This window comes from Amblyraja radiata, chromosome 13, assembly GCF_010909765.2.
Source record: "Amblyraja radiata isolate CabotCenter1 chromosome 13, sAmbRad1.1.pri, whole genome shotgun sequence".
Classification (NCBI taxonomy): Eukaryota; Metazoa; Chordata; class Chondrichthyes; order Rajiformes; family Rajidae; genus Amblyraja; species Amblyraja radiata.
In genome coordinates, this window is record NC_045968.1 from 57723914 (window position 1) to 57738969 (window position 15056).

Consider the following 15056-nt stretch of genomic DNA (forward strand, 5'->3'; position numbering starts at 1 on the left):
AAAACATGTAGAGAAAATGCCATTGCATGTAACTTATTTACTGCAAAGAAGTGCAGAATTTTTCTGCGTTGTCCTGTGGCAGAAAATTAGACAATGGAGAGAGAGAGAGAGAGAGAGAGAGAGAGAGAGAGAGAGAGAGAGAGAGAGAGAGAGAGAGAGAGAGAGAGAGAGAGAGAGAGAGAGAGAGAGACAAGAGAGAGAGAGAGAGAGAGAGAGAGAGAGAGAGAGAAAATCATTTAAAGTCTGTCTTCCAATTTTTCCTGCTAAGAATTATTGCAGTAGCAGTAGTGACTAGTGTGGAAAGAGGGGGAAGATTCTAAAAGACAATTAACCGAATTCATAACAAACCTTCCACAGTTTACACTGTATACTGTAAGCCATTTTACATTATTAGATTAGTGCACAGACAGAGGCTTCTAAAGGATAAACGTTCAAACACGGTAGCAATGGTTATATAAAAATCATGAGGTTATAGTTTCTCTTTTTCACATTTTCTCTGTAAAGGAAAAGAAACTCAGAAAGTTTCAAAAATATGAAGAAAAAATGAAAACAGGTGCCTCTTCTTTTCACATGGGCATTTGGTTATTTTTATTTTTCTCTTTCTTGCAGCTCTTTTGATTTTGGCATTTCACTTTTCAGTCGCCATTTCCTTCTGTTGAGTCACACTTCTTAATATATGTGCCAGGCTGTACATATATAGTTAACATTTTAATTTTAATCTTCTTCCTCCAAAGGACTAGGGAAGCAATAAACGGCAAAGTGTATATATCTATTCCTTTTCATCTGTACCATGAAGATAAAGGACACAATTGGACCCACTGATGTTGACCATGCTTGAGAAGTGGAAACAATGGCAAACAGCCTCCTACATTGCTTTGAATGTGGCTGTATACCATTGAGTCGATAGGATCAGTAAACTTCCTTAACCCAGCAGGATGAATGATGTGTTTCAACGACTTGTTTAGGGAAACAAGAGAGAAAATGTTCAGCTACTATTCTGCAAGCTTTCGGCTAAGCCTTATTCTGTTGTTTATTTCATTTTGACAATAGAAGTACTTGCAATCAAGTTTTCATGAAACATTTGTTTACAATCTCCAGCCTGAAGGCAGTACACGCCCCCCCTCCCCACTCTCACCCCGCTCTTGGATATGTTTTTAACATTGCCTCTCCCGTGTACAGTGTTGAAATATCATCCTTCCCTCTTGCATGTTTTGGATGGCAGCAGACCTGTTCCTCTTGAACAAATTGAGGATAGTGGTGGAAAATCTATGGGTAAAGTTGCTTCTGTACAAACGCTAAGAACAGTCTTACCCTGACCTGACATTGGCGTGGAATTCACCCAAGCATGGCCTGGTTGGTTGCTGGATGCAAACACAAGCCATAGTACTCAATCCAGATGCTCACCGACCTGCGCCCAAAATGTCAACCCTACAGTGTATCTTGTACGAGCGTGTTACTCTGGATCACATTTGGCCAGGCACAGTACATCTGTGCAGACTGTGGCTTTAACCTAGTATCCACAATGAATAGTCAGGGTTAGTCAGTCTGCCTAAGATTCAGAGAATCCTGATGCGTTAAGAATATTTGTAAGTTAATATTGAAATTCTGTAGCGTGTCCATTTGCAATCAAATATAAATGGATGCTCTCAAACCTGATTTTGCGGGTGCAGAATTTAATCTGCAATGTAGTCAAATATTACTAGCACATCATAGCATTTGTACAGGATGAAGCCAGATTTTTTTTTTAGGAAACAGCTTAGGTGGAGATTATATAAAGCTGAAATTGAGTTTAAAAGTTTTTCCCATTCTTGCAAGTTACTGCTATTAAGCATTTTGCAGAAGTGCTCAGCTTTATGGAGATTCCATGTGACTGCCTGTATTGCGATTGTGTTCAGTGCCTGTGTGAACGAAGCTGAAATTTAGATCATTCAGCTCATTTTTCCCACACATGATCATTCCCTATCCTGACATGTCCCTTCCCTGTTTTATAACAGCCAGAAGAAATCCATTTTGTTGATTAGCAAGGATTTTTGTTGTTTTTTTTGTTTTGCCTAAAAAGCTGCTGATAAAAGTAAAACTGTGGAATTTCTGCAGAGAGTGTGCTTTTCAATGTGTCTGACTCAGACTGCTGAAGTGTAAAGGGTCACAGTGGCTAAAGCCTGGCAAAGCCTGCTAATCTGGGCACTCCTGTGCAAACTGATTTCAAAGTCTTACATCAGCTCTCAGGCATCTCGAGGTGGAGCTACATTAGGACAAACACCGCACACAGATAACAGCTAACGAAAACTCCTGAAAGTGCTGCAAGTTTTTCTTCTTTTTTTTTCCATGCGGCCATCATCTATAAAGCTATTTGGTGCAAAAACTGGATTAAGTTGAATGATACTTGCACCACATTCCCCTGCACTGGTCCCTGCCAATGCCCCTTCCCTGTTGCAGAGTTTAACTGCTAGGCTTTAATGATTAGTCTTATTTCTGGATTGCAGTCACCAAGTTATAAAAAAAGGCATAACCTCTAAGCTTTTACAAAATTTCATTTGGAGACCCCACAAACTTGGTTTTCTGTTAATATTCTGTGGAAAAAGCATATATCAAATGCAGCAGAAATATATATTAGATAAGGTCTGGTTTACCGCATTTTTTCATGACTACCGACATAGTAACACTGTTGTAAACACTGATAGATCAACCTGCTAGCTTTTCAGTAAGGATTTATTTCTGGAATTTTGTATGAATGGTGAGCAACAAGTTTAATAAAGTTTCAGAAAATACTAAAGTGACGCCCACACTTTGAGGGAAAACCAAATTTGTTTTCTCTGAAGGGAATTTGTGTTTGTAAGGATGATTCCTGGGGGCTTTGTTTTCAGGCCTTGATGTGTGACCAGCAGCCTAGGCTGCTCCTCACCCCTAGTCTATTCTGCCAGTGTTCTGCCCACCCATACTGACACAGCAGGGGGAAGGGCTTCAACGGAGGCACAATCAAAAGCTGAAGAAAACAAGTGCTTTTCAGGGTCTGATGTGTGGGAATCAAATGAGGGGCCTTGCTCAAATCCGGTGTCTAGGCAACCGTGGCAATATGCTGGGGGGGGGAATATGATTAATGCTGCAAACAAGGCAGCCTCTCTGTGCTGGTAAATTTTAACTGTGATAAGATGACGCACCGGAATTATCACAGCAAAGCTCAATTTTTGCACGTAGAAAGCAGCTGATTTGTAGGATATTCCCTCCTTCGTAAAGGGACAATGCCTGTCCAGACCCAGGTTGGTGGTAAAATATGGCATCTGCCAAGGCTGCAGCTGGCTCTCCAACAGAAGATTAATAAGTCACTGTTTCCAAGTCGACCACAAACGAGTGGGAACTATCCAGCTCTACTTGAATTCTGGGTAGAAGCCTCGCTGCAGGCTGGTCTGGTTTACTGTGATGTTTTGTCCCGAGCTGATAATGTGCAATAAACATCTGTGGCCGGAAAATAAAAGGCGTCTCTGACCACAACTATCACGTCCCATTTACCTTAATCAGGTACTTAAATTAAGAACAAGAAATCACCACTTGAAATTTAAAAAAATCTCTCTAACAAAACTTTACACACAGTTTAAGGGAAAGTATGGCAGAATAAGTTTTAATAGCCTTACAGCTCTCGTTAGTCAGACAGAAGTTGTGCCTGTGCAGTTGCAGTGCCCTCTAGTGACAAATGTAAGAAAGAGATCCATGCGGTTCTTGCATATGACGAAGCCGGTATAATATTAAACCCAAATCCACCTGCTAACCTGGTTTGAGATGCACACATTTATAGCGAATTGCAACAAATACTGCAATAATTGAACTGGAGATGTTTGGAGTGTGTTGTACACCTTTACAACAAGCTTATTCCCTGTAAAGAGCAAAACCTGACCATCCCTGGGAGCCAACGTAAAAGAAAATTTAGACTAAAAAATAACTGCTGAAAACTCTGATAATAGCTTTGTGGGTTGTATTCAAATCATTTGTATGATCCACTTAGAACTTTACTGTCAAATGAACAAGCACCGAATGAAATGTTTTACACTATTTCAAAGACAAATGGGAAGGCAAAGGGAAGAAATAGCTTTGTGGCGTTTTAATTAATTGTTTTCACCTCTTTTAATCATTCTAAGTATTCACATGATGAAGAGCTGCCTGATATTAGCATGGTCCAGCCTATCTTTCAATTTCTATTTAAACAAACTGAAAGTCATATTTCACAAATTAATGGTGAAATCACTGGGAGATAATAGTTGAACAAAGGGAAAAGTAGCACTTTGTAGCACAGTAGCAGGATAGTCACTTCTTCAGAAGATAGACACAAAAGCCGGAGCAACTCAGAGGGACAGGCAGCATCTCTGGAGAGAAGGAATGGGTGACGTTTCGGGTCGAGACCCTTCTTCACCTCTTCAAGTCAGTACTCGCAATTACTGCATTAGAGGCATTTATATGAATTTAATTCCTGTTCATTAATATTGCTATTTTGCAAGCAATCATCTCTCTCTAAAGTAACATATTGATGCCGTTTCAGTGACAAATCATGGCAGAGACTCAGTTTGTAAATTACAGCTGCCCGTGATGGATTTATGCTGATTCTGCGTCAATGGTACCAGACTCTCCCCTGATTGCAGAAACCCCTGTCTTCAAGCACAAATGCAGCCTGACACTTTGGGCCAGTGCTAAGGAAATGTAATTCTGTTTTTGAGATCTTGTTCGCTGTCTCCGGTAGATTTTAGGGATCACACGACGGCATTGAAAGAAAAGCAGAGGGATTGTCCGAGTTTTCAGGCCTACATGAGTCAACCTCACATGAGGCTGACTTCATTGGCATAGCCAGAAAATTGTTTGCCCCGAGCAGTTGGCAAGAGAACCTTACCGGACCTGACTAGAATCTTAATCACGTTGAAAGTCTGCATTTTCCACTGCTTTTTTTTTTAAAGCTTTCTCTTTTATCGGATCCTTCATGCCTAAAGAGTGTGAACCTGTCACCTTGAGGTGTTTGTCAAACTAGCACAACGGCAGAACAGAAATTTGATAAGATCTTTGGCTTGTCAGAATGCAGAAACCACAATGAACTTATGATTTTCCCATGGTGTTGAGTCCAAGGACTGCAGCGTGTGTTTTCCTGCAATGTTCGGGCACTGCTGTAATGTTTTTGGTGCTTCAGTGAGCTGTGACACACAATGATGAGCAAAGGATTCTCTCCCCAGGGATTTTACTGCACAGTCGACCTCTGCTTTTTGTGTGGCATCGAGAGAGCTAGTAGGTGAAGAATGTACGCAGGGAGATTCAGTGAAGTGGGTCCCTCGAGCTGTCGTAAGGCACCCGCTTTGAGGCTGGCTCAAACATTCCATCGGGAGAAACCTGGGATCATCAATACAAAATCTTAACGTATTTATCTAAAATAATAATTGACAGTAGACGCCCATGTTGATTCCAAGAATGGGACTTGCATTGCCAAATTGCCCTCTCCCCACCACACTCTGGCTATCACTGTACATCGCAGCAGCCGCTGGTTAAAACTGGCCTGGGTTAGCCCCGTTATGAGATCCTACATCAAGCAAGAAAAAGATTGTCGTTCATGATTTTCCCACGATTAAAATCCTGGGTAGCCTACATATTTTCTTCAAATGCCACCACAATTTCTCATGTATGGCAGGTGCAGCCTTTTTTGTTCAAATGTAGAGCAACCTACATGATTGTCTCCGTTTCACCTTAAGAATTAGCTTCCTTTGAGGATCTTGTAAAATGTCTTGAGTCCTTTCTAATAGTCACTTCTAAGGAGTATCGGTTTGATAATGAAATATTTAATTCTTTGGGATAAATAGCATTTGTAAGGGATCTATAGGAATAGCATTTGTAAGGGGTCCATATCATGTGAGAGTATAGGCTAAAATAATATGGCTTCACATAGGATATTCAAGTAGACTTAATGAGTATGTGGAAAAGATGGAAAAGATCAGCAAAGTTTACATTTCAGAACTACTGAATTTGTTGGAGTTCTCTTTGGATTCTTCGCTAATGTGAGTTTTGTTTCTCTCCTGCAAAGTACTTTCCACCAGCTTGGAAAAGCAAATGCAATCTGATACTCTAGTTTCAAAATGCTTACGGACCCACATCATTCCTACCCATGCTGTCTGAGACCAGATGTAACAATGGGTGTCAGGTGGCAATGTAACAGGGGAAAAGAATTATCCTCAGCTGGGCCTGCGATAACGTTTTCACAATCATTTTGCGTAGTACAGCTCAATCTGGTAGTACAAGCCGCAAGTGTAGTGCCTACAGATTGATGAGGCCAGTCAGCGGTTATCCTTGTGCATTCTGATTTGTTTATCTTGCATGCCTCACCAGACTCCATTCTGACTGAGCACCAGTGTAAATGGTGCAGGAGTTAAATTACTGGAACATTAATCCAGAGGTCTGAGACAACAATTGAGTGACATGAGATCAAATCCCACCATGGAACCAATGAAATTTAAATTAAGTAAATGGCCTGGAATGAATTAAAAGCCAGTCTCGATAATATACTCACCATGAAACTACCAAATTGGTACAATATTTAATTTAGTTCACACATGTCCTTCGGGGAGGGAAGATTTATTCTCGTATCTGGGTCCAGCTTTATGTGTGGACTTTTAACAGCCTTAGTCTACCGAGCTATGCAATGGTCTCATAACCAGCATATTACTAGAGTACCTTTGCCAGGACCACAGCAGTTCAGGAAGCTGTTTCACCACCACCCACTGAAGGATAAGTAGCGGTGAACAATGAACATTGGCCTTGACAGTAATCCTGAAAAATGAATATTAAAACATTCTGCAAGGGCAACACAATGACATTCAGTTTCACCATCCTGCTCCCCGAATACATTGTCAGAAGCCAGCTACACAATCTCCTGCCTTCCTACTGAGAATGCATCATCTATTGCAGGACTGTGAGTTGTAAGTAGTAAGGACATTTTATGTTTCTGGTGAATTAGTTAGATACTGGATGATAATGTAAAGACATTGAATCCTGGCTTTACATGAAAATGAAGTGTGGCACGCATCCAAAGCCTTATCCTCAACTGGCTGACTCACTCTTGCTGGGAGAGTGAATGGTATCCACAAGTCTGTTTGTCTCTGTGCACACTCTTTGTTTGATGTGGAATTTGACCAAGTTGTGAAGATTCCCTGGGAAGTCTACACTTGCCTCTGAGCCACAGATGCTGTGGGTGACACAGTGGCGCAGGGATAGAGCTACTGCCTTACAGCGCCAGAGACCCGGGTTCGATACTGACTACGGGTGCTTGTCTGTATGAAGTTTGTACGTTCTCCCCGTGATCTGCGTGGGTTTTCTCCGAGATCTTCGGTTTCCTCCCACACTCCAAAGACATACAGCCAATTGGTTTGGTATAAATGTAAATTGTCTCTAGTGTGTGTAGGATAGTGTTAGTGTGCGGGGATCGCTGGTCGGCACGGACTCGGTGGGCCGAAGGGTCTGTTTCCACACAGTATCCCTAAACAAAACTAAACTTCTGGACCAAAACTAAACTTCTGGTTGGGGAAAGATTTCCCACCTGATATTTTAGTCACATGTTTAGAAGCTACCTTTAAATGAACCAAAATCGGGTTAATAAATCATACTGATTCTAATTCATTAGTACAATGATCTTTATCTAACTGGTAACTGTGAGAAAAATCCCACTAATGTGGCAAAATCTGAAGCAGCATTGTTATAATCTGGGAACAGTGCCATTACAATTACTTTACAACTATTCCAATTTATGGTGGCAGAGAGTGGCACAAAATATCCAGGAATATACAGCTGTGGCATTTGTAATGATGCACATTACCCATCCTGTAATTTCCTTTACAGTTTTAATGAGTCTTCTTACAATATTATTGCACCATTCAAGTCAAGCAATCTTCAGGAAAATAAACTATGCTCTTATCTTCGCGCAAAGTAAACCTGAATTCTAGTCTCCGAGTGGACTTTCTTTTGGCTAATTTGGGGAGTACTGGTTCGTGTGCTCAAGGACGAGATTCTAAGCATTTTGGTGCAAAGCATTGAATGCAGAAGGAGGTAGAATTAAAGCACCCAGTTTCATTTAATTCCCGAAACTCAACAAGAAACATAAAGAGAAGCCTTTAAAGATACGCAAAAAGACACAAAGTGCTGGAGTAACTAAACGGGTCAGACAGCATCCCTGGCGAACATCGATAGATGATGTTTCAGATCGGGACTCTTCTTCAGACTGTAATCAAACACAAGCAGGTGATAAAAATATAACATTTATTTAACTTCCCCATGCAACACTCCACTTACCGAAACCTTTTAATAAGAAATCTTCAGATTAGTTTATTGTTATATACATCATGGTGCAATGCAATTCCTTGTTCGCCTGAAGATCATCAAGCGTATAATATAAATGATGATGGTTGATACTACAATAAATACACGAACTAATGCAAAACAGCTAAATTGTGCAAACATTGTTGAGCGATTGAAGTAACATGAAGAAAATACTGAAAAGTACAATAATGAAAGAATCACAGGCGTTTACATCGAACCATAGAAACAGAAAAATAGTCGCAGGAGTAGGTCATTCAGTCCTTCAAGCCCGATCAGTTAAAATCAGTACCCTTTCCTGCTTTTCCCCACATCCCTTGATTCCTTTAGCCCTAAGAGCTAAATCTCTCTTGAAAACATCCAGTGAATTCGCCTCCATTGCCTTCTGTGGCAGAGAATTCCACAGATTCACAACTCTCTGGGTGAAGAAGTTTTTCCTTATCCTAAATGGCCTACCCCTTAATCTTAAACTGTGACCCCTGGTTCTGGACTCCCCCAACACCGGGAACATTTTTCCTGCATCTAGCCTGTCCAATCCTTTAAGAATTTTATATGTTTCTATAAGATCCTCTCTCATCCTTCTAAATTCCAGTGAATACAAGCCCAGTCAACCCATTCTTTCATCATATCTCAGTCCCGCCACCCGGGAATTAACCTGGTGAACCTACGCTGTACTCCCTCAATAGCAATAATGTCCTTCCTCAAATTAGGAGAGCAACATTGCACACAATACTTCAGGTGTGGTCTCACCAGTAGGACCTCCTTGCTCCTAAACTCAAATCCTCTCGCAATGAAGGCCAACATGCCATTAGCTTTCTTCACTGCCTGCTGTACCTGCATGCTTATTTTCAGTGACTGATGTACAAGCACACCCAGGTCTCGTTGCACTTCCCCTTTTCCTAATCTGACACCATTCAGAGTTAGAGATTGAGTTAGAGTTCATGGCAATACCTCTGGGAAGGAAGTGTGGTGGAGGTGATTGGTTCAAAAGTCTGATCACCATGAGAATGATGCTATTATGATGCTATTATATCACCATGAGAATGATGCTATTGAAATATCCAGGCTTTCAAGCACCTGTATCTTTCCCCAGATGGTAGAAGAGAGAACAGGAAACAGCCAGAGTGGTAGGCATCTTTGTCGATACTTCCAGTGTTCCTGATGCAATGCAGTATGAAGATGGGCTGGATGAAAACTGCTTCTACAACTTTCATGCATCAAGCACCATAGGAAGCATTTTATCGGGATGCATTACAGCTTGGTTTGGGAACAGCTCCGTCCAAGACCACAAGAAAGTGCAGCGAATTGCGGACACAGCCCAGACCATCACATAAACCAACCTCCCTTCTATTGACTCCATATATACCTCACGCTGCCTCGACAAGGCTAGCAGCATAATCAAGGACAAGTCACACCCTGGCCATTCCCTCTTCTCCCCTCTCCCATCAGGCAAAAGGTATAAAAGTGTGGAAACGCACACCTCCAGATTCAGGGACAATTTCTTCCCAACTGTTATCAGGCAACTGAATCATCCTACCACAACCAGAGAGCAGTGCTGAACTACTATCTTCCTCATCAGTGACCCCCGGACTATCCTTGATCGGACTTTGCTGATTTAACCTTGCACTAAACGTTATTCCCTTATCATGTAACTATACACTGTAAATGGCTCGATTCTAATCATGTATTGTCTTTCCGCTGACTGCATAGCACGCAACAAAAGCTTTTCACAGTACCTTGGTATAGGTGACAATGAACTAAACAGAACTAACGAGCCTGTGATGGATGGGGCAGTGTTCACCACTCTCTTAAAGGGAAGGGCATGATAAATTAGGCCAAAGTTGGCATGGTTTTGTTAAGGGGTGATCTTGCCTGATCTTGTCTGTTGGAATTCTTTGAGGGAGTAACAAGCAGGAGAGGTAAAAGAGTCTGTGGATGTTGGTTACTTGGATTTTCAGAAGGCCTTCAACGTGGTGCTGCACATGAGGCAGCTAAACAAGATAGGATCCCATGGTATTAGAGGCAAGGTACTAGCATGGATAGAAGACTGGCTGACTGGCAGAATGCAGAGTGGGAATAAAGGGGGCCATTTTGGTTGCCTGCCGGTGACCAGAGGTGTTGGATGAACTACTTTTCATGTTATATGTCAATGATCTGGATGATGGAATTGAAGGCTTTGTGGCCAGGTTTGTAGTTGATATGAAGATAGGTGGAGGGGCTGGTAGTGTTAAGGCAGCAGGAAGTCTACAAAAGGACTTGGACTGGTTGGCAGAATGGGCAAAGAAGTGGCAAATGGAATACTGTGTAGCTACATATACATGTATGCTGATGCATTTGGTAGTAGGTGTAAAGATATAGACTACTTTCTACATGCGGAGAGGATTCACAAATTGGAGATGCCAAGGGACTTGGGAGTGATGTTACAGGATTCCCAAAGGGTTAACATGCAGGTTGAGTCGATAGTCAAATGCAATGTTTCAATAGTGTTTTATTTGTCACATGTGCAACTGCACGTGAAATTATTTTTGCCTCTATTACACATGCGGGCGCTGCCATGTTATGGCGCCATTTCCAAAGTCTAAAGTCTGGTGGGCCCGCCACTCGATGTATGGAGCAGTTACCATGAACCAATATTCTTCTCCTCTCCCGGCAATCTTTGTGTCCCGGGGGAGCTGACCTTGAAGGTGCTGGAGGCAATATCCCGGTTCAACCTCCTGTCGCCCTTTGCTCCTCTTGTTTGGCGTCTCCAGCTCCCACAGTCCGATGTCCTTCAGGTGGGGTCCCACCGATCACCAAGCCTTCGGATCTGGGTGGGCACCATGGCCGCTGCACCTCAGGAAGGTCTCCACCACGCATCAGTGGTAGCTGAGGCTTTATAAGGAGATTGTCAGACCACAATTGGAATATTGGGAGCAGTTTTGGGCCCTATGTCTGAGGAAGGATATGCTGGTGTGGTAGAGGGTCCAGAGGAGGTTTACGAGAATGATCCTGGGGGGGATTAGGTTAACATATAATGTAGGCTGCGGGTCTGTACCCACTGGAGTTTACAAGGATGAGGGCTGATCTTATTGAAAGGATACCAGCAGTGTGAGCGTCTAGGACCTGAGGCACAGCCTCAGAATAAAAGGGCGTACCTTTAGAATGGAGATGAGAAAGAATTTCTTTAACCAGAAGGTGGTGAATCTGTGGAATTCATTGCCACAGTTAGCTGGGTATTTTTAAAGCGGAGATTTAAAGTTCTTGATTAATAAGGGTGTCAAAGGTTGTGGGGTGGAAGCAGTAGAATGGGGTGGAGGGGAAAATGGATCAGCCACAATTGAATGGCGGAGCAGACTCGATGGGCCAAATGACCCAATTCTGCTCCTGTGTCTTATGAACATGTGAAATAGAGTTATTGAGTCATGCACGAGTTAGGCCAAAGCGTTCGTTTCCATGCTGTGTTACAGTCCTTTGCCCAACTCATCCTAGCCAACCAAAGTGCCCATGTAAACGCCCATTTACACACATTAGGCTCATATCTCTCTAAACCTTTCCTATCCATGTTCCTGTTTAAATCATTTTCAATGTTGTTATTTTACTTGTCATTCTATAAATTGATCACTCTCCATGTGAACTAGTCTTCCCCCCCTCTTACATTAAACCTGTGCCTTCTAGTTTTTGGTTCTCCTTCTCAGGAGAAAAGTTTATGTACATCCACCTTATCTATCTCCCTCATGATTTTATATACCTCTAAAAATGTTATCTATCAGTCCCCTTCACCCCAAGGAGTAAAGTCTTGCTCTTCCTATCATTTAAGCTCTCCAGTTCTGCAAATATTTTTATAAATCTTCTTTGCACCTTTCCGACAATGGAATTTTCCGGTAGCAGAATAACACAAACTATTCACAATACTTCATGTGCGGCCTCACCAATGCCTTGCACAACTGCAACATAATGCCCTATCAGTCAATGCCCTAACTGATGAAGGCTAATATGCCAAATGCCTTCTTCATCACCCTGTCTACCTGTAATGCTACTTTCAGAGAGCTATATACTTGTACACCTTTGTCCCTCTGTTCTACAACACTCGCCAGGGCCCTATAATTCACTGATAATGTCCTACTCTGATTTCACTTTCCAAAATGTAACATTTTGTGGCGCCACCTGGTGGTCAAGCCACTTACTGATCGAACCCTCGTCACCAGAACTGGAATGGTCACATGACTGCGTTTGGCGGGAAGAGAATGTCATGAGTTAAGGGGTGTGTCCTACAACCACAGCAGAAACTTAGCTCGAGATCGCGGGTCAACAACCTCGTTCAACAGCAGCAACAATGACTTTATGTAAGAGTGTACCAAACTCACATGTATGCCAAACATGTAATGTCTTAATAAAAACAAAGTTTGTACACGATGTTTGGACTCTCTACAGTGGGGACCTGACGTTACAAAACAATATTTTGAATTTCTCGCTATGTCCGCAGCCGACAACCCAGTTCTGCATTGATTTTGCGCTATGGATACAGCCGTCAACTGCAACAAGACTCTCTACAATTTTGCATTTTATTAAATTGTGTTGCATTTGCCCTTCCTCAGCACACTTACCCAGTTGATCAAGATCTCAGTGTGAGCTGTTTGGGATGTCAAATGTAACGGGAAAATCTATGCAATTAATGGCATCACCCTTAGCAGCATTGATGTACAGAGGAATCTTGGGGTCCAAGGCCACAGCTCACTGAAAGTGGCAACACAAGTAGATAGAGTGGTAAAGAAGGCATATGGTATACTTGCGTTTATAGATTGGGGCTTTAATCGTAAGAGTCAGGAAGTCATGATGCAGCTTTACAGGACTTTAGTTAGGCCACATTTGGTGTATTGTGCGCAGTTCTGATCTCCCCTTTACAGGAAGGATGTGGAGGCTTCAGAAAGGGAACAGAGGAGGTTCCCCAGAGTGTTGCCTGGATTTGGGGGTATTAGCTACAGGGAGAGGTTGCACAGACTTGGATTGTTTTTTCTGGAATGCCAAAGTTGGTTTGGAGACCTGATAGAAACATATAAAATGATGAGAGGCATAGATGGGGTCAGATTCTTGGTCCCAGCCTGGAAAAATCAAATACAAGAAGGCAAACTTTAACGATGAGAGGGACAAAGTTTAAAGGAGATGTGCGGGGCAAGTTTTTCACACCGAGGGTGGGGAGTGCCTGGAACGTGCTGTTGGGGTGGTTGTTGAAGCAGTTACCTTAGTGTCATTTAAAATACTTTTGGATAGGCATATGGATATGTGGATAATAGAGAGATATGGGTTATGTGCAGGTAGGTAAATAAAGAATGCAAACTCAATGCGAGCATTTATTTCAAGAGGGCTTGTATACAAAAACAGGGATGTAATGTTGAGGCTCTATAAGGTGCTGGTAAGGCCGCATTTGGAATATTATGTGCAATTCTGGGCACCATATCTGAGGAAGGATGTGCTGGCTCTGGAGAGGGTCCAGAGGAGGTTTACAAGAATGATCCCAGGAATTAGTAGGTTAACCTATGATGAGTGTTTGTCGGGACTGGGCCTATACTTGCTGGAGTTTAGAAGAATGAGGGGGGGACCTCATTGAAACATACAGAATAGTCAAATGCTTGGAAAGAGTGGATGTGGAGAGGATGTTTCCACTAGTGGGAGAGTCTAGGACTAGAGGACATAGCCTCAGAATTAAAGGACGTTCTTTTAGGAAGGAGATGAGGAGACATTTATTTAGTCAGAGGGTGGTGAATCTGTGGAATTCTTTGCCACAGAAGGCTGTGGAGGCCAAGTCAGTGGATCTTTTTAAGGCAGAGATAGATAGATTTCTGATTAGTACAGGTGTCAGAGGTTATGGGGATCAGGCAGGAGAATGGGGTTAGGAGGGAGTGATAGATCAGCTATGATTGAATGGCGGAATAGACTTGATGGGCCGAATGGCCTAATTCTACTCCTATCAATTGAATTGATTGTGCTGAATTGTTCTATCAAGGTAGCTCTATACTTGGCTACAAAATAATGTATGTTCAGGGATTCGAGCAGGGGATTGAGTACACATCCTCAAGCACCAGTATTGCACTAGAGTGGAAGAAATGTTATGACCAATTCTCATTGACTGATTGTGTAGGAAGAAACTGCTGATGCTGGTTTAAAGCGAAGATTGACACAAAAAGCTGGAGCAACTCAGCGGATCAGACAGCATCTCTGGAGAGAAGGAATAGGTGACGTTTCTGGTCGAGACCCTTCTTCTGTCTGAAGAATCAGTCTCAACCCGAAACGTCACCTATTCCTTTTCTCTGATTGACTGTCTGCCAGTCAGGAAGTTCCGAAGCCAGTTGCAGATGGAGATCCCAAGGCTAAAGTCTAGACATTTGGGGCAGAGCCTATTTGGTATTATGGTGTTGAAAACTGAGCTGTAGTTAATGAATAGCATCCTGACAGAGGTGATCCTATAGTCAAGTTGATCCAGAACTGAACGCAGTGCAAGGAAGATGGCATGCTCCATTGAGCTGTTTATCCGTTACGTAAATCATAAGGATTTCTAGATTGTCCAGACAACTGGTGCATAATGGTGTGGCCATTATCAATTTTCAAAGCACTTCATTATTGTCAATGTTAGAGGTACTGGGCAGTAGTTATTGAGCTAGGTCACTTTAGTTTTCTTGGGGAATGGAATGATTTCCTTGAAGCAGATGAGACTGTTGAAGTGAGGGGTTGAAGATATTGGTGAATTCTGTGGA